At 46.7% G+C, this 19,921-nt stretch overlaps 2 long non-coding RNA genes across 3 annotated transcripts; one reads left to right on the forward strand and one right to left on the reverse strand.

The window, feature by feature from the left end:
- Window positions 1-9,369: 9,369 nt before the first annotated feature.
- LOC127327650 (uncharacterized) lies at window positions 9,370-11,422 on the forward strand. 2 transcript variants are annotated; one of them, XR_011751199.1, is made up of 2 exons: window positions 9,370-10,545; window positions 11,209-11,422. It is a non-coding gene; the product is annotated as an uncharacterized lncRNA (long non-coding RNA). The 2 variants fall into 2 exon arrangements; XR_011751198.1 differs by having other exon boundaries at window positions 9,370-10,541.
- Window positions 11,423-13,588: 2,166 nt separating this feature from the next.
- LOC127327652 (uncharacterized) lies at window positions 13,589-14,598 on the reverse strand. Its single transcript, XR_007868667.1, has 2 exons — window positions 14,027-14,598; window positions 13,589-13,941 (listed from the first exon to the last, which is right to left on the reverse strand). It is a non-coding gene; the product is annotated as an uncharacterized lncRNA (long non-coding RNA).
- Between the last annotated feature and the right edge of the window lie 5,323 nt (window positions 14,599-19,921).

The raw sequence follows: 19,921 nt of genomic DNA on the forward strand, positions 1-19,921 counted from the left end.
ATTGCTGTCTTCTACAGCATAATGTTTCCAACCTAAATCCTTTGTATGTACAAGCAAGCAGGTAATTTTAAAAAAATATTCAAAACAGAAAAGAAAAAAAAGAAAAAAAGAAAAAAGGTGACAAAAGAAAAAAAGAAAAAGCAAAAACTGACGGAAAACCGGCCAAACTAGAAAGCTTCTAGATTTTTCTAAACCGATGTCTCAATAGGCTGGAGCACGGTTAGATGCAGGAACAGATTAAGTTGAGTATTTGAGCGTGTTGTGCAGTAGACTTTTATCACACTCAATTCAACTGAAGAAAGAATCCAATATAGCCTTTTGAGTGTACTGTACATAAGAATGAGGTTTCACTTGGTTAGCAGGTAACATTCGAGTTTCAGTAGCCAAGATTTGAGACTATTCAAAACTATTGTTGTATTTTCTGTCCTTGATTGGTCAACTTGGTTTTTATTTTCTGAATAATTTAGTTAAATGCAATTCCTTTTAACACGAGAAAAAAAATTAATGGTGTACAATTTCTATGTCAAAAAATATCACAATAGAACTCCCTAGGACTAATACCGATTGAATATGACTTCATACAAACTGAATCTGATTATCCGAGGTACTATGAACAATGATGTTCATGCAACTTAGCCTTTAGAAGTGGCATAGGACCATCATAACAATGCGGTTAGGATATTACAAAGCATATTGTTTATGGATGTACTCACATATTATGTATATTATGAAAATAAGGGAGTTGAAGCTATTCTTAATATATCATGTACCACATGAAGTGGTAGAAGCAATTATGTTTCGCTAACAATTCCCCGGGCAACGATTGTCCGGGTTGTTGGCACAGGCGCTTGCGCTGCTCACTCGCCACACGTCCCATGGGCCCACGTGGAACCATTGCGGTTGCCTGCCATTGCTACCATTGTTGGGCCGCGTTGCTGCTTGCCGCTGCTGGCACTGCTATGCTTGCCGTTGCTACCATGGTCGGGCAGCGCTGCTGCAACCGCTGGCCGACGCTGCTACTTGCCGTTGGCGGCGTTGCTACTAGAGGTGCTGCAAGGTTAATTTTCTGGAGATGGGTGCGGACCGGAGCGGGTCAAAGCGTGGTGGCGCCCTGAGATCGAGGCGAGGCCAAGCGCGATGGCAGTATGAGATCGAGGCGGGGCGAGGCGGCGTCAGATCGAGGCGGGGCGAAATGCGGTGGCGGCTGGAGATGGAGGAGCGGCGGAGCGCACTTGCTGTCGGAGATGGAGATGGGGCGGAACCCGACGGCGGCCAGACATGGAGGTGGGGCGGAGCCCGACGACGTTCGGAGATGCAGGCCAGGGTAGCTGGGCGGGGTGAGTTTGTTATGCGGAAGGAGGAAGACGCATGCGTGATGGCGAGCTAGATCGAACGATTCATCTGCGCCCATCGTATGGCTCCGGACCCGGGGGATCGGGTGATTTGATCCCCCGAGGGACGACCAGCGCTGTCCAGCAATTATATGTTTGATTCATTTATAACAAATAATAGAAACAAATTTTCTATTCTTTTATTGTCGTCGCTCCTTGACAGATTCCGTAGCAATGCACGGACACACTTCCTAGTAATATATATATATATATATATATATATATATATATATATATATATATATATATATATATATATATATATCGACGCGGATTTTCTAACCACATGGCTAGCTGTGCATAGACCGGCAACCGTTGGATATAAGGAGCATGCATTCTGAAGAATGTAGATTGGCTCCCTATTTGGTTGTGGTGAGTTAACGCTGTTACTGACGTACTGGCACATGCACTTACGCGTAGCGGCAGATGAAACTCGTCGAGCTATGACGAGTCTTTCGGCATGCAATGGCTCATAGTGGCAAGGCAATCTTTTGGAGCAGCAACATCATGCGTAAAGAAACTGACGTTGGCGCGACTTTTATGGCAGCACGTTTTCTTGCTGGTACTCGTCAAGTGCACGTCATTCTACATCTTGAGCGACGCGGATTTTCTAACCACATGGCTAGCTGTGCATAGACCGGCAACCGTTGGATATAAGGAGCATGCATTCTGAAGAATGTAGATTGGCTCCCTATTTGGTTGTGGTGAGTTAACGCTGTTACTGACGTACTGGCACATGCACTTACGCGTAGCGGCAGATGAAACTCGTCGAGCTATGACGAGTCTTTCGGCATGCAATGGCTCATAGTGGCAAGGCAATCTTTTGGAGCAGCAACATCATGCGTAAAGAAACTGACGTTGGCGCGACTTTTATGGCAGCACGTTTTCTTGCTGGTACTCGTCAAGTGCACGTCATTCTACATCTTGAGAAATCTTGGCTGAATGGTAGATTCCACGTTTTTAAGCCAGGTCTTGGTTGCCAATCAACTGATACAAGCAGTCACGATGGTGCCATGGAGATCTTTTTGGACGGCTTCGTTAGACCATTCCTCGCTTGACCTGCAGCTGTTTACACCAAATGTATATATGCGACATGCGGGTCAAATGAATTAGCTGTTTACACCAAGCTAGCTGCAGGTTACGAATTGAGAAAAGAGGATGCAACATCAAATACATGCTACAGCTTGGGCCAAATGAATTACGTACTAAGGGCATTTGCAAAAAAGAATGAAGTACTATGGGATGGCCAGTAGCCTGTGTCATAATTGGTTGTTGAAAAAAGTGAGATTTGTGATATTGTGATGCAACTAAGGGTGTGGAACGAGAGCATGTCCAGCAAAAACATCACGAATAGAAAACCGTTCTCGTATTTGCTGCTTGCGTTGTAGAACTGTCCATGCTGATGCGTGGCCATTTTCGTGTTACTTTTTAAGCTGAGATAATTTTACTGCATGGCTGATCAAAGTCTAAAAAGCAGTTGGCGGGGAATCTTTGCGAGCAGCCTAACACATGATTTTTTCCCGCACGGTAGCTACAGCTGATGTTTTATGTACCAGTAGTTGTAGTGCCTACTAGCAGCAGCGTCAGATTCAGCAGACGTTGCACCGGTGCCGGAGAGCGCTGCGGCAGCAGGGGACTGAGGGAGGATATGGCGACTGTAGTGCCGGCTAGTGGCAGCGGCACATCCGGCCGGAGCCGGCCGATCATTTTTATCCTTCAGGTTTAGGGTGCACATGCCACCTTGATTAACCCATCGGCCTTTTGTTTCAACTTTCACATCGCCATTTAAACAAAACAAGAGATACTGTGCTATAAGAGAAGAAAAGAACAAGGTATCTAGGCCAACATTGATTTGTCGCTGCAAAGATCAGAAGGCAATAACCTCGAAATAGGCTTCGCCCCGCTATATTAATATAGCAACCGACCGATACAACGAGACAGCTGGGGCCGCAGCACAACCGAGCCCAAACGAAAAGAAAAAAAAAAGAAAAGAAAAAAAATTTAATGCCGACACCGGCAGATTGACGAAAACGAGGATGACTCCGCAACCGCTGCGCCCTCTGGAGAAGTACCACCACGCTCCTAGCACTCCGAGACGCCGCATACCAATCAGCACCTTCAACAAGGGAACGACGACGACGACGCTGCTGCCCAGACTAGGCCTAGGGTTTCCCCGGTGCGCGGAAGGGATTGGGGAGCGCCCTTCAGGAAGGAAGGGGGCACCCGCAGGCGTCGCCATGTCAGAGTCGGACACGCCGACACGGATTTCTCCTGACCACCAAACCCACCACCCTAAACGCCCCGACGTGCTCCACCAAACAAGCCACCAACCAGCACACGCCACCACGCTCTTGTAGTCACCCTCGCCGTCGCACTGTGGTCAGCGGAACATGGCCTAGAGGGAGAGACGACAAGCAGCAGTGACGGGGGTAACGGTACCATAACCGGGCGGGAGGGAACTACCTCCACCGCTTTTGCGGTCGCCGACCGGACATGGCAACGAGGGCACACCAGGCCCGAACTGGCCCGGCCGGGCCCAAACTGGCCCGTAAAGCCCTACTGCCAAGCTGCAGCAGGCCGGCCGCAGCGCCGCCACCACCCATCCACCGCCGCCGCGCCATCTCCTCCGCCAGGGAGCACCGCCGGCGCGCCGAAGACGCAGGCAGCCCGCCCAGCCCATCTGGGCCCCGCTTGGGCCAGATCTGGGCCGAGCAGGCCCCGCCCGCGCCGCCCGCCTTCGCAGCTCTGCCGCCAAGTAGCAGCACCGCCGTCCCTCCTCCCACCCATCGCGCGGGTCTCACGCCGCCGCGCGACCGCCACCAGCCGAGCAGCACCGCGCCGCCAATGAGCCCCCGCCGCGGGTAAACTGCCGCCGGCACCGCACGGCAACGGCCGGCGGCCCACGCCGGCGGCGACGGCCGGGGGAAGGGAGAGGATGAGTACTGGGAGGTGGCGGCGGCTAGGGTTCGCCCGTCACCCGCGGGGGGGGGGGGGGGAGCGAACGAACGATTTTTCGAGAGAGCAACTAGCTCCTCAGCTGCAAGTCTTTGTCGAAGGCAATAACTCCATGAGCATAATTCATTTCAAGTGTTCTCTCTCTTCATCATCACGATTTTTTTAGAACAAAAGTGAGATTAAATGTGCTTATAACAAGAAACAAATCAGAGAGTTTAGATGAGGGCCTTGACTCCACCTAGCTACGGAGGAAGAGACCGGTTAGAATTTTTTGCTCATGTCCATGACACAGATTTTGAATATCATCATCAGTCCCTAAAACTGAGCTGAATCACTCAATTTATTAGACAGACATGAAAACGGATAAGAACATGGGGCAGATGCTAGAAGCAAACACACAAAAAGAACCCAATTCGTGCTAGCAGAACAAAAAAAGGTAACAAAAGAAAACCAACTTGGATGGCTAGCAACAATGCAACACACAAGGAGGATCGGGGTGAAATCCATGCGGCCCGGTGGCTCATGCATCGCGCGGTCGGGCCCCTGCGGAGAGACAACCGCGCCGCGCGCTCTCGTTGCAGGGGTTCCACTCCCGCGCCAGAACTCCCATGTCAGGGCTGCTCGCCCACCTCCGCGCCCAGCACCACACCAGCGGGTGGGCATCAACCACCACACAAAGGGATGCTGGGAGGGAAAGGCCACCGGGCTCCCATGGTTGCAGGTGAGCGCCGGGCGCCACCAGGCTCGGAGGAACCAGGTTGACCTTGATCCCGAAGTAGGTGATCTGGAGCAGCGTCGCATTGACCTGCCGCACGGCGTGCTCGCGGATTGAGAACTTGTGGCTCCGCTTCACCTGCGCCTGGTGCCGCATGAGCTTTGGCACTCACCAGCTCCTGGTCGCCCAGCTCTCCCAGCCGCTTTGCCTGCATGCACGCCTTGTCCGCCACCGCCTTCTCTGTCCATCGCTCGTCGTAGCTCCTCCTGCGTCGTCCTTGCCTCGACTGGCGCCCTGCTGCCGTGGTCGGCGAAATCGCCCCTCGAGGGCAAGGGCTTGAGCTCCCCACGGCTGCTGCCGTTGCGGATGCCTATGGAAAATTGCAGCTGCATGGCGGCCGCGTCTCGCTGCGAGATGCGCGCCGGCGGTGAGAGCGGTGCCGCCTAGTGTGACGGTGGCATTGTAGGCCTAGGCACGGCTGCACCGCCGGCGCTGCTGCCGGAGCTGGAAGGCAGTGTATGATGATGCATGAGTGGTTCCAAAGTTGCAGCCGCGTAAAGCGTCATGTGGGCAGATATGTATTGCTGTATGGCCAAACATGCATTCATCAACTCGAATGAAAAACAGCAGACGTTGTATTCTTCTCGTTGTTCTTCTGCCACTGCCACTATTTGCTAGCTCATCAAGATGCCACTACATCATGCAGCATGTATTTCCAGGGTGGTATAGGGAGATGTTCGTGCCTGTTTTGGTGGAGACTACCAAGGTGCTGCTGTTTTGGCAACAACCACATACATGAAAATGAGGATGTGGTATCATGCTTGTCTTACTGCTGAATGTCCTCTCCATGCAACAACAGTGACGAAGGGGTGGGTTTATCATGGAGTTGCCGTTTAAAAAAGGTGTGCTCCAGGTGTGACGGCGTCTGAAGGGCGTTGGCTTTGAACTCCACCATATCATGCTCCCTATATCATCTATGGGGTGGATCAATGGTTATATAGAGCTGGACTATTCTCGAACCCCCCTTAAGAGGGGTTCTAGAATAGCTATTCTCGAACCCCTAAGAACCAACGAACCGAACCACCAAAAAAACCAACTAGCTACCGACTCGACCCAGTTCCCCACAAATCCCACCTTCTTCCTTCACGAACTTCCCACTGCCCATGTCCCACCTTCTTCCTTCCTCGGCGGCACCGCATCCCTGCGCCACCTCCATCCCTGACGGTCGCCCCGCATCCCCGCGCCGCCTCCATCCCCGGCCGCAGCGGCGCATCCCCGGTCGCAGCCCCGCATCCCCGCGTCGCCTCCATCCCCGGCCGCAGCCCCGCATCCCCGCGCCGCCTCCATCCCCGGCCGCAGCGGCGCATCCCCGCGCCGCCTCCATCCCCGGCCGCAGCCCCGCATCCCCGCGTCGGCTCCATCTCCGGCCGCAGCCCCGCGACACCTCGATCCCCAGCCGCAGCCCTGCATCACCGTGCCGCTTCCGTCCTGGGCAACAACACCACATCCCGCCCGCCTTCTTCCCTGCTGAGACCCTCACCTGGGCAGCCGAGATGCAACCGCCACGGGAGTCCGCCGCGCCGCCACCGGGTAGTCCACCTCCTACCCTTGCATCCATCTCCTCCGGCGGCGCCCCAACCCGTCCCCTGCATCCCGCGGCTGAGGTAGCGTCGCGAACCACATGCGTCCAGGCGCTTCACCGCGCGCCGCCAGGAACTCCACCGCATGCCGCCAGGGAAGTTCACCTTTCCATGAGTGTTGTTTTTTTATGTCCTATAACTGTTTGTTGTAATGCCTAAGAGTGAGCTATTACGAAAGTTAAGAAATATGATGGTTGCAAGTTCTTAATTTCTGTAACTAGTAGTAATTTCAACAATCATTGATGTATATGGAAAACCTCCTATGTAATTTGCTTTTCACAACATTGGAATAAGCTATTTTTTAATGGATAGTTGCACAAAAAAATGATTGTTATGCACTGCCCTGTACAAATTGTCTATATTTTTGAAAGTTTGGTTTTTGTTTCTGAGAAGCATACTCTTTGCTGTTGGGAATTGTAAGTGTACTGTATCATTTTTGTGTGCATATAATCCTAATGCATCGCTCCTTGTTTATATTAGTTTATTTTGTGTAAGTCGACAGTTCAGTTTTGTGATTTCGAGTTGCATCAGGCGGTGGTGGATGGGAGGTCGGAGAGGGGCCGCCGGTGTTGTTGTGCGGGAAGGTGCGCCGACGCTCTGTATTCGAGCGTATCATCTAAAGCACAGGTACTGCTGCTACACCACAGCTGCTCCTCCTCTCAATACTTATCCATTCAAGAGTTTGCTAAAAGTTCAGATCTTCTATGAGGGGAAGCTCACTTTTATTTCCTTGTATTACTCTACACATGTATGCTTATGCAAACAGTTTAGAGGACAACTTACCATTTTCATGTACTGATTATAGAACATTACGATTGCTTTGAAAATATAAGTTCACCATATGCACATATGAAGTTTACTTATTTTTGTTTTGAAGTTCGTATTGCCCCACCCTTCTGAATTTCTTCGTTTATATTTCTAAACCTCATTGTTGCAGCCCCTGCTGCTGCCGATGCACCGCAGTACAGGCACAACCGCAGTACAGGCACAACCGCTACTTCACTTTTCTACTGGCTAGTGAAGTCCAGGAACCCATCATCCAAGGTAATTGAGACCCAGGTTGGCCTACTCCTCTCACTAATAGCCTAGTTATTTTTCATATTCAAAGTTGCTATAGGAAGCAACCTGTATTTCCTTCTTGATTCACAGATACATAATAGAGAGTACTGATGTGAATACCTAACTACCCTCTAGAAAAATCCGTAGTTATCTTTTTGCATCCAAGTCTAGCATGGCTTGTGTTGATGAAATATTAACCAAACTATGTAAAGAGTGTTGATGTACACTCATATTTTGTTCAAATGGTTTGTTCTTAATCCGAAGATGGGGCACTGTTTGCTCATATATGGTTAGTTGGAAATCCAGGAAAATGAACCTGCACATATGCCTCAGTGCAGCATCGAGCGGGTCTCTTGGTTATTTTTAGTAGTCCGATTAGGACCAAAAGGGAGTTCTTCATATTTTTAGGCAGCAATTCATTCAGTTTTTAGGCAGCAATTCATTCATTTTTTAGGCAGTAATTCATTCAGTTTTCTATTTGTACATATGAGAAGTCCATTTTTTGTGGTAAAAACAGTTTGGAAGTTCACCTCATCTTCTTTCGGAAGCTCACTCGGTTCTTGCATGAAATTCTTTTTTGTAACATAGAAAATGCGATGCGGTTGTGAAGTTCAATTTTTTTCCGGGAAGTGCAACCATCGCGTTCCTGACCAAGTTTGGTTACCTGCTCTTTGATGTCTTGCTAAAGCCTTTTTGATGTTATGCTGCTGGTAGGCACTCAAAGGTGCCCCTGTTTGAATTCATGTGTAGATGGTTACATGGGAGGTGCTCGATCAAATTCCCCCATGTGAGTGTCATATATTTTCTTCTAAAGTTTATGTTCTCTAATTTGATTTAACAAAGACATTACTGTCTTGTAGTATCCGCATTGCTGCCTATGTGTCCGGTCACCGGACGAACTCCAACGACCCCGTCTTCTCCTGCCTGGCTGGGTGCTCCACTGCATGTCATGGAAATCCATCGCTGCCGAAAGCCTCAGCCTTGTGGCGATCTCCAAATCCACCACCTCAGTCTGGGTAAGTTTATCTTTTCTCATCCAGCCGAGCGGCCTACTGCACGGCTTAATCCAGTGGAACACTGATTCTGAACTACTACTAAAGATACATCTGAACCGTAGCGTGTGTGGCTTCCTAGCTCTGCACTACCTGTAGTTTAGAAATAGTGCACAGTCAGTTTAGAGAGCTAGTGTGGGAAGTTCAGATATAAAAACTCATGTTGGTGCTAGACTATATTACTTAACCGCTGCTGTGCATGATTTTTTTTTTGTAAATATTTACATTTGGTTAACGAGTTGGGTTAAACCCATTGCGAAGTTCGCATTTAATTTTTGGGAAGTTCTGTTGGTCCAATTAAACTTATTGTGAAAATTTGTTTTTAAATTCGTAAGTTGGTTTCGCTCCAGATCTACTCACAGTTCACTTTGTTCAAAATGGCAAGTTCACTCTTTTTATTTTGCGGGAGTCCATTTCATGTGCATCATATACATCAGGGAAGTGCACTCCATACATCCCGGGCAGTTCACTCTATGTGATAAAATTTTAGAATGTTAAAGTAAATCATTGCACTTGCACATACCTTCAGTCTGGACACATAGGTATAGTTGTGACAAAGTTCTAAGAAGTTGCTACCGAGTTTCTGTGCTCGAACCTGAAGGCAAACAAATGTTAGTTTCTTGATTATTACTAGTCTTTTGTTGGTCTCATCGTAGTACCAGGCTACCAGCCATTAAGGAAGAGGCCTCGAAGAACCCTCGGCCACCATCACATACACCAGCAGAAATGTCATGTCGATCCAACCATTACGGCGCTAATAGCTGGTGTAGGTTAAGGATGTCCACCTTGATAGATGTCACATTTCGGCAATGAAATCTTCGAACATTTCTCACACTCAAACTTAGTTCATTTCTCCTAATCCGTGGAGTTCATTTCTCCTAATTCGTGAGGTTCACATCTTCTGCTACTTTAGTTAGATATTCTTGCTAGATTGACTATTATTTTATTTCTTTTTGATAGTGTAAAGTTCCATGTGCATAAATGTAGCTACACTGGGGGTTCACTCGCGTATCCTCGACAGTCCAGCGGGCTTCACATCGCTCTCTACAGCTCCATCTTTAGGTTTGTCAACTGTTGATTTCTACTTCTGAAACAATGTTTTGTCTCTTTTTCTTTTGTGTGTGTTGTTCTCTGTTTCCTATGGAAAAAACGAAACCAGGCATGGGCAAAATATGCTACATATATATGCTGATGCGTTTTTGACTATATAAAGTAGAAGTTCAGTTTGTTTATAAATAAATTTCACTTTTCGACCTTCACTGTAATTCCCCTTAAGCCTCTGACCTGCTGTTAACGCCACTCTGATTTTCTTGGACATCAGTAGTTGACCCGCCACAGCTGTTTAGAATGTATGTGGTTGCATCTCAGTTTATGTTTTTGACATAGTTCGATTCTTCCGCGCTTGAAGTTCAGTTGATTAGATGAATGAAATGAATTACCTCTAATAGACTAATACTTGTATTTGCAAAACTAATTGCGATGATTCTTAGGTGTATGATTTTAAGATGTTTGTGATGATTTTACCTAATCCCAGGAAGTGCGCACTTATGTTCTATAGCAGTTCATTGTCAATGATGGTTGGCAATCGACACGCAACCAACAAGAAGTCAATCCGAAAAGAGTGAAGAAGTTTGGAGAAGTTGTGAACCTCATCAACGTCATGGTAGTCACCCACGACGAGGGCAGTGCGTAGAGGCAGGCTTGCACAGCAGTAGGTGTTGTCTGTCACGTAGGTGCTGCAAACAAACTTTTTTTTATTCATGATATATACCTGCTAGAATCAAATATTTATATTCATGAAAGCAAATAATATGCAGTAGATAAGTTAGCATTATTCAAAGGGGAAGTTCATTTTTTCCGGATAGCTTCAGTTAAAATGACATGATAAACACCCAGTTCAAAACAAAAGAATGTGGAGTTCGCTTTTATATTTCCGATAAGTTCATTTGGTATAGCAGTGGGGTTCACTTCTCCTAATTCGCTAAGTGTACATCTTGCGTTGCACAATGTGCATTTCTCTTGTGTGGAATTAGCCTTTATTTTGTATGGGAGTTAGCCTTTGTGCACTACTATTTTTGTTCTTTATTTTCTTTTGGCAAAAACATTTGCCGTTGGTTAATTAGAATTGTGTTTGATGGTGCAGTCCTTGTTAACTGTTGTGTCTTACATTTTCTATCGATTTTAATACAGTGCGCCGTGCAGCTCCGGCCAATCATTTTTATAAAAAGAAAGTAAATTAGATAATCGAAAAATCAAGAAGTTCATTTGTATTTCTTAGGAAGTTCTGCATATACATATATTTGTAATCAAGAAAATAAGGCTCTATTTACACTCTTGTATTGATGAGTTCCTGTTCTACTAAATGTCAGAAGTCCTAACAAATTATGTGATTACAGGGTAGCAGCTTGGGTGATGAATTCAACAAGACTTGTAGAGCTTGGCTGGAAGACACTATAATATTTTTGAATTAGCTCATGTATTTAGGGGAGAAGTTTTTCTGCACTTCAACGTTGTTGTGTAGGATTCGTACTGTCTTATAGATCTTGAGTAAATAATGGTCTGCATTCATGTGTTATTTACCATTCTTGAATAAAAATAGTGGATTGCTCATAGGGGTAGGGGTGTGCGTGTGTGCGTTCATAGGGGTGAGTGTATGCGCGTGTATGTGAGCGTCTGCGTTTGTACTGTGTTTCTCAAAAAAAAAAAAAATAGTGGATTGCCCAGTTCTAGAGGTTGATTACCGGCCACTGCTGTGGTTGTTCTGCTACCTAGGGTCCACCTTTGTAAAGCTGTAAGTTCACATTAAATGCACCAAAAGTTCACCTCGAACATGCTTGGGAATTTACAATTTGTCAAAATTTACTTTGGTATGAGCAGCAGTCTACCTTCTGCCACGTGGAAGTTCACCTTTGGCATGCCGAAAAGTTACTCTTTGTCGAAATTCACTTTGGTTGCGAAAAGTTTACATTGTATCGAGCACAAGTTCACTTTAAATAAACCGATATTCTTTTTTTTTTGTCAAAATTAACGTTGGTAAGACAGAAAATAACTTTTGTCTGACGGGAAGTTCACCTTGTGTTGCATGGAAGTTTACCTTTGACATGACCAAAAATTTACTCGTTTTGAAATTCGCTTTAGCCAAGTTGGAAATTTATTTTTTGATATTACCTTTGAACGTGGAGGAAGTTCAGAATTTATTTTTTTGTTAAAATTAACTTTGAACACGGGGAAAGTTCACCATGAATATATCGGAAATTTGCTTTTGTCAAACTTCACTCTATACCGGCGCGAAAGTTCACTTTGAACATGCAGGAAGTACATTTTGAGCATGCCTGAAACTTTTATACCGCGACCGGGAAGTTCACTAACAAGATATCGAGAAGTTCACTTCCATATTCGAACAGCTCATGTACTCTATTTTTCTGGGCGGAAATCATATGCATAGAAATCGTCCGTACAACCACCGATTGCGCAAATCGACCAACTCAACGTACAATTAGCACTAATATAACTCTACTAATACTCCAACATATCGCAATGCCACACCTAATCAATCTAGATGAGCCAATTTCGAAATGTTTTTGTGTCGGCGTTATCTTCACTTTTATGTATTTCTGAAATTAAACAAAAACCATTTAGAATTTGGAAAAACATTCAACATGAAAAAGATTCGCCTAATTAATATCTTTTCAACGCAATATCATTTGAAACATTCCGATAAGTGGTTCGGAAATAAGCCCCAAAAAACAGTTCGAAAAACCGAGAAGTTCGAAAAATGTAATTACGTATTTTCAAATCTGCTCTTAAACTATAAAGAATTTAGAAAAGTGTTCTTCATGAAAAATGTGCGCCTAGTATGCACCTTTCCAACGGCGTATCATATGCATCATTCCGATAAATGGTTTGAAAACTGGAACCCCAAAACTGTACATAAATAGAGAAATCCGTGAAAACGTCGTTTAGTATATTTCAAATTAGTTTTAATCAATATAGAATTTGAGAAAACAATGAACACGAAAAAGTTGCGAAATTTCCGTACGAATCCAACGGTATATTATACGCATCAATCCGATAAGCGGTTTGAAAATCATCATGAAAATACTGTCCGCACGAACATGCAATTCTGGTATTCCGTCGAGAAGTTCACTAGGAAAACACCCGGAAGTTCAGAAAGGGTTCGAGAATATTCTCGAACCGGTTCGAGAATAGCAGACCTATATATTCTGCGCTATTTGGCTCCCTGGGGGCAGAATATTATTCTGCACCCCGCCCGTCCCGCACGCGAGCCGTCCGGCCCGAACGTCCGCGCCTCGTTCAGTCCTGCGCGCGACATAATAAACTTGCTGCATGCGACATAAGATTCTGCCCCTCTCTTCCGTGCGCCCGCTCAGTAGCAATAGAATATAACCACTTCTGCGTCGTAAGGAAGTTATGGGCTCCGTAACTTTCTTGAAACTTTGGTCCAGCAGCGAAACGAACATCCATTGTACCATTAGAAGTGTGGAAAAGTACATGTGACATCCATTGTACTATTAGAAGTGTGGAAAAATACATATTGTTCATCCTATAGCCAAATGACTTAAGTGTTTTAGCAATTAGATTACGTCCAAAACTAGGAATCAATGTGCACCTAATGTAATTTTTTACACACTCCATTGTACCATTAGAACCTTAGAAGAATATTAATCGACCATCAAACAGATTCATATGGCGTGACAAAAGAAAAGTTATCAGCAAGCCACACTCCGCCTTCTGCTCGCAATACACATAATGTCATGTAAATAATTAAATACATTTCTTCCCATTAAAATTGGATAAAATGTGACCTAAGAATTCCAGGTGCCAACACAGTATAGGAATCCTGGCATAAAGAAAGTGTCATGATGACTGGAGGGCATTGTAACACTGATGCTCAATCGCATCCATAAGAACTACAAGCGTGGACTCATTTGCCCTACAATAAATAGTGGAAACAATCTATGTAACAAATTACATTGTCCAAATGGCAGAATCATCTGTTGAGTGAAATGCTAGTTCCTTTCCATTTGCCATAAGTGCCAGGCTTGCTTAGTTGAGAGCAGAAGCTATATGCCATTCCCGTTTAATGGTGAGCACTTGATCTTTGATGTCTGAAATGGTAGAAAAAACTATAAGAAAATTTCAAAAAGTGTAAAAAACATATAGAGAAAAAGAAAATTAAGCTTTAGTTATAACATGTGATTGTATGGTGTCACTTTGACGTCGATCTGGCCATGGAAAACTTCTTCAGTTGTCTTGCCATTGGCAGTGGTTGTGTGCTGCGTAATTCGTCAGTACAGACCCCACAGATCTCGTAATTCGACAGCACGCAATTAGAAAATTAAGGAACAGACTAACAGATACATGTATGTCAACACACAAAAAAAATTACCAAATGGCGTACTTTGACCTTTTGACCTGGCCGCCCATCGAAGCCACAGATTGCTACCTGTCGCTAAAGCTAGCCACACGCCGCCATAGTTTCAGAACTATGACCCGCTTATAGCTACTGGCCTAGTGCTGATGTGACAAAAATGAGATGATCAATAACATACTGGATTTTTTAAAAGCATGGATATAATCATGTGGATGCATAAATACTAAACGGGGCCAAAGAAAAGCATGTCTATAGCCGTGGTACAACTACTTTATTATTGTTCATTTTCTACAAAATCAGAATGGCCAACAAGCTAAGCAGTATAGTTCATCAAAAAATCATCGTACATCAGCTACGATGAATACATCACAGTGCGGAAGCCACAGAATAACTAAATGGTTGTTGACGCCGGCCAATCGCCGGGATTGGGCCCGGCAATGGAGCTCGACGGCGCTGACGGCGCCGGAGCCGGGGGAGGAGCGCTTGGGGCACCCTTCTTCGCCAGATTTGGAGGAGCTTCGGCGGTGGTGCCGCTGCTCGCAGCGCTGGTGGCAACGGCGGAGTTCTTCTTCTTCACCATCTTGGGGCTTGAAGGAGATCTGGAAACGGCGGTGGCGGCGCAGTGGTTTTGAGTAAAGGAGATGAATGGAGGAGAAAAGGCTGCGGAGATGGAGTATGGAAAGGAGAAAGTTTGCTCCGGAAGATTATAAGATGCAAAACTCGGATTGAACGGGCACGTGTCCCCGATTTATTGAAAGAGTCTCTTTTTCATCAACAATCGCAGGAATCGAGGAGACATCTTGATAACTGTGCGCAAGTAGTGGTCATTTCTTAAAACAGAACCGCCCAAAAGAAGGATGGGCCAGCAGGTCGTATCCTGTCAAGTCAAGACTGCAGAAGTGGATGAGTCATCAGTGACGTCATAAAGCTTGATTGAGGAGTCGAAGGAACAAATTGAAATTGTCGGATGACTAACTTGAGTCTACGCACGGATTGCAAGCATCCGCACCTAGACTCGGGGGGCTACTCCCATCGGGAGCGCTGGACGCGCACCCGATAAAGCGTGGATTCGAAGGATTGTTGAGAAAGAGAGACATGAATAAGTATTTGAAGAAGAGAACAGAATGCTCAGCTCGAGTCTGCACCTGGTCACAAGTGCCCATGCCCAGACTCGGGGGCTACTCCCATCGGGAGCGCAGGACGCGCACCCGATATAACTTTTTTGCACTCCAGGATCATGCCCGGGGACTTGATTCTGTGTAGGGTAACGTTTTTTTGCCAACGGCAGTTAACCAGCAAAGCTGGGCACATTACTCAATATCCTTTACGCATTAAATCTTACTGAGAAAATACAAGCCTCGATATGAATGTATCGGATGGTTTATGAAAATTTGCAAAAAGCTTCGGCAGAAGAAAATATTCGAGTAGCACAACTTGAGTCTACACACGGATTACAAGCATCCGTATCTAGACTCGGCGGCTACTCCCATCGGGAGCGCTGAACGCGCACCCGATAGAAGAAGATGAAGCCGATGTAAGATGGACAAGAACTATCAAGAAAAGAACATCCAGCGGAGGCATGCTTTAGTCTCTACCCGAAGTATCTTCGGCTAGACACTCGGGGACTACTGACGTGGGCATTACCCTTCGGGTAACTGATATTGCCTTATCCTGTACAGCTCAACTGGAGGCCCATGAAGACAGCCGATGGCAAGGTGGGCCACTAGGATGGTGCCGAAGAAGATTCCTTGAAGAACAAGATGGAGAGGAACCAAATAAGGAAAGTTTAGAACTAGGTCTCTTGTAAATCTAGTCGTACTCGTGCAGATCTCTTGGGACCTGGCCCCCTATATAAGGGCCAGGAGAGGGGCTGCCGAGGGGGACAATCAATCTTAGCAACTTTAGCCACCACAAGTCCAGAGCTAGATCGCCGTAGCACTTAGTTTCTCGACAAGAACACAGCCGAAACCTTCGGCACCCCATTGTAACCCAATATTTTCATAATCAAGATCAGACATGCAGGACGTAAGGGTGTTACCTCATCGAGGACCCTGAACCTAGGTAAATTGCTCTCCCCGCATGTCTGTTAACCGATGTCTCGTGTCAGCCTATAGGATTCCATCAACCCTAAGCCCCTATCGGAGGGCATTGTCGAGGAGCACCCTCGTCAACCGGCTTCTACATACATACCAAAACGAACAGAAATGCAGTCCACCCGTTGGAGATTGCCTAATGTTGTTAACCTCTTGAATTCACCTGATAGAATCGCATCATCATAAATTAAAATAATCTTTTAGAATTTCAAAGAACATTTACGTTCTTCTTAAAAATAAGGAGAAATTTTGGAATGTAAAAACAATGTACTTCTCGGTATCTAAGATGAATTTTCATCAATTTTTTATGACTTTTGGAAAATGACGTTATCAAAATTTTGATACATCGAGATTTCACATGTACCTATAGGTACAATAACTTATTTTATGAAACCACAAGTTTGATTTTCGCTGTGCTGTCATTTTCGGTATAAAAAGTGGCGCAGACTCTAACATTGCTCCATGTACCTGTATATATACAGGGGGATTTAGGAAGGCAAATGGAAGTCTGTTAACTACTAAAATATAACGGGGGTTATGGACACACTCTGACAAAGAGAGGGACGTAAACTGTAAGGTTGCATGGAAAGCACACGTACTTGTATTCATCAACTTGGGGTACTATTTATAGGAGTATAATCAGATGATACACACACGCACAAACAAACTAACTAACATCTGAAGATCCTATTATACCGTGAGGAGTGCGAGTAGTGCAGCGTGCCTTATTTCATCGATAAAATGTCTGCATACTGGGATGACGTGTGCATATGCACAACCCGGACCTCACCCATGGATCCAGCAGGCACCCTATACCCTTTGCGATGCCAAGGAATACGCAGGCAACTGCCGCGCAGAGCGAGCGCTCAGTTTGATAGCAAGGTCGCCGTTGTGTTAGGATAACAAAGGTATCCAAATACACGCATGTGATCGTAGGCCAAGGGCCTCGGCTCAGTACTGTCGATGCCTGGAGCTGGAGGAGAACGTCCGGATCACGCGTTTAACCTTACCGTTCTGGGGGCTAGCTTGAGAATCGCATCGTGGTGCCGTGGGGAAGGAGGAACGAGCGATATTAGTTGCGCTGTCAAATTATGTGTCGCACTGAAAAGTGCAAATTGGAACAAATGCATGAAAATGACGAAAAAATTGAAAGAAAATACGTATGTAAAGTCATCGCCATGCAACGCTAGGGACGAAGAAAGGACTCGAGGTGGAGGAATGAGTGAGAGCCCGAGGGAGAGCTCCCGCGGCCGTGCGGGCGACCGTGCGCCGTGGCCGCTCGACGAACCACCTGCCGCCGGCGGCGGCCTAGCTCTAGGATCCTTACCTACCAGCCTCCTCCTCCAGCCTGCCTCCCACCTCCAGCTGCCCCTGAGCTTGCCGGCGCGGTCGCCGGAGCTCGCTGCCGCTTCGGCTGCGGTCGTGGTCCCGGTGGACGGGGATCCTGATGCCGACTCCGCCCCTCCCAGTGGAGGCGATGCATCCCTGCCCACTGCTCCCTCCGGCGGCGCGGCCCCTGCTCGTGTCCTCCCCCGCCCATCTCCAGGTACGGTCTTCCTCGACGCAATCCTTGGCATGTTTCACTCCATGGTGGCTAGTACGATCGCTGGTTCGGGTGAGCTCGTTCAGTTCTGGGTTACTCCGACGACGCTCTCGCTGCGGATCAACAGGTTTTGCGTCGCCAACTGATAAGGGGTGGCCCGATCTTCTCAGTAAGCAACGGTGGTGGTGATGATCACGGGGTGATGGCAGCGGAGAAACACGACGATGTAGTGGATGATAACTTGTATGACGCAACGAGATCTCTCGATTGGTCCATGTCGCCAGATGCAACAGCTCTCAACCCTGCAAGATATTCGCAACTCCACACACTTGCGCACGTAGCCGCCGACCACGAAGCGGTAAGTTGCAACCGTCTAATTCCTAATGGAACAGCAGATCACACAAGACTTAAACAGGATCTACACAATATCCAAGCAATATGGTGTAGGGAATTCAATAGTTTTGCAGAGCAAACAACTAAGAACTAGGGTTTATCTTAAACGTGGTCTAAACCTAATTTGGGGGCGTCCCTGGGGCTAAATAGTTCGATACAAACCGACCTAAAACAGGTTCGGCCAAAACTGGGTCGAATTCGGGCAAGGCCGGCAGTGCCGGGGTGTCGAGGCCGGCAGTGCCGGTGTGGCCGGCAGTGCCGGGGTGTCACGGCCGGCAGTGCCGGGGTGCGCAGGCCGGCAGTGCTGCCCCTGCAGGGCCGGCAGTGCTGCCGGGCCGGCAGTGCCGCCCATACTTGGCCGGCAGTGCCGGTGGTATTTTTGCTGGAAAGCTCTTGAAATTATCTTTCCAACGACTCTTCATTTGCTCGATTCCGAGTTCGTATGAATAAATGGAGTCCGTTTCAAAATCAGCACTTCGGTCTGTCCAAACCGAAACCGAGCTGTTTTTGACTTCCTCTTGTCTTGCGCATGCCTCCCTCTCCTCCCTCGCGCATTCGTGGAATGTCTTCACGTCCAATGCCATGTCCAGCTGCTCCTCTCCTCCTCGTGCGATGCTTGCTCCCTCCTCATACCTGATCATACATAAGTGAAATGACTTAGGTAGTATAAAGTTCTCATCAATCAAAGTATCGTTTAGGAGCGAATTCACCTGTTGCTTAAGTAGCTTCGCACGAGCCCTTGTAATGGGTCCAATCCTAACTTCACCGGACTTGAGCTTCGCAGCAACATTGTCTTCATCTTGCAATGACGGAGGTAGTAGTTCGGTAGGGATGTCCTCATCATCTCCCCCCCCCCCCTTCAAAAGGCATCGACCTCGACGCTCCAAGGTCTTCTCCGTCATACGGTGTCAAATCAGCAACATTGAAAGAATTACTGACACCAAACTCATCATCTGGAAGATCTATCGAGTATGCATTATCATTGATCTTGGCAAGCACTTTGTAAGGACCAGCACCACGAGGAAGCAACTTGGACTTCCGTAGCTTCGGGAACCTATCCTTGCGAAAGTGTACCCAGACCAAATCACCAGGCTTGAACAACATCTCCTTGCGCTTCTTGTTCTTCCTTGCAGCATTGCTCTTGCCTTTCTTCTCGATCAACTCTTTAGTCTTCATATGTATTTTCTTCACAAAATCTGCCCTCTTAGATGCCTCCATATTAACTCTCTCATGTATGGGCAAAGGCAACAAGTCAAGTGGAGTAATGGGTTTGAAACCATACACCACCTCAAAAGGACACAGCTCTGTGGTAGAATGTACCGCCCTGTTGTAAGCAAACTCCACATGCGGCAAACACTCTTCCCACTCCTTCAGGTTCTTCTTGATCATGGATCTCAACAGTTGTGACAATGTTCGATTCACCACTTCAGTTTGACCATCAGTTTGGGGATGATAAGTAGTGCTGAACAGCAGCTTTGTTCCCAGCTTTCTCCAAAGCGTCTTCCAGAAGTAGCTCATAAACTTCACGTCACGATCAGAAGCAATAGTCTTCGGGACTCCGTGTAGACGTACAATCTCCCTGAAAAACAGGTTAGCAATATGCGACGCATTGTCGCTCTTGTGGCATGCAATAAAGTGTGACATCTTAGAAAATCTATCCACTACCACAAATATAGAATCATGGC

This window comes from Lolium perenne, chromosome 1 (assembly GCF_019359855.2).
Source record: "Lolium perenne isolate Kyuss_39 chromosome 1, Kyuss_2.0, whole genome shotgun sequence".
Taxonomy (NCBI): Eukaryota; Viridiplantae; Streptophyta; class Magnoliopsida; order Poales; family Poaceae; genus Lolium; species Lolium perenne.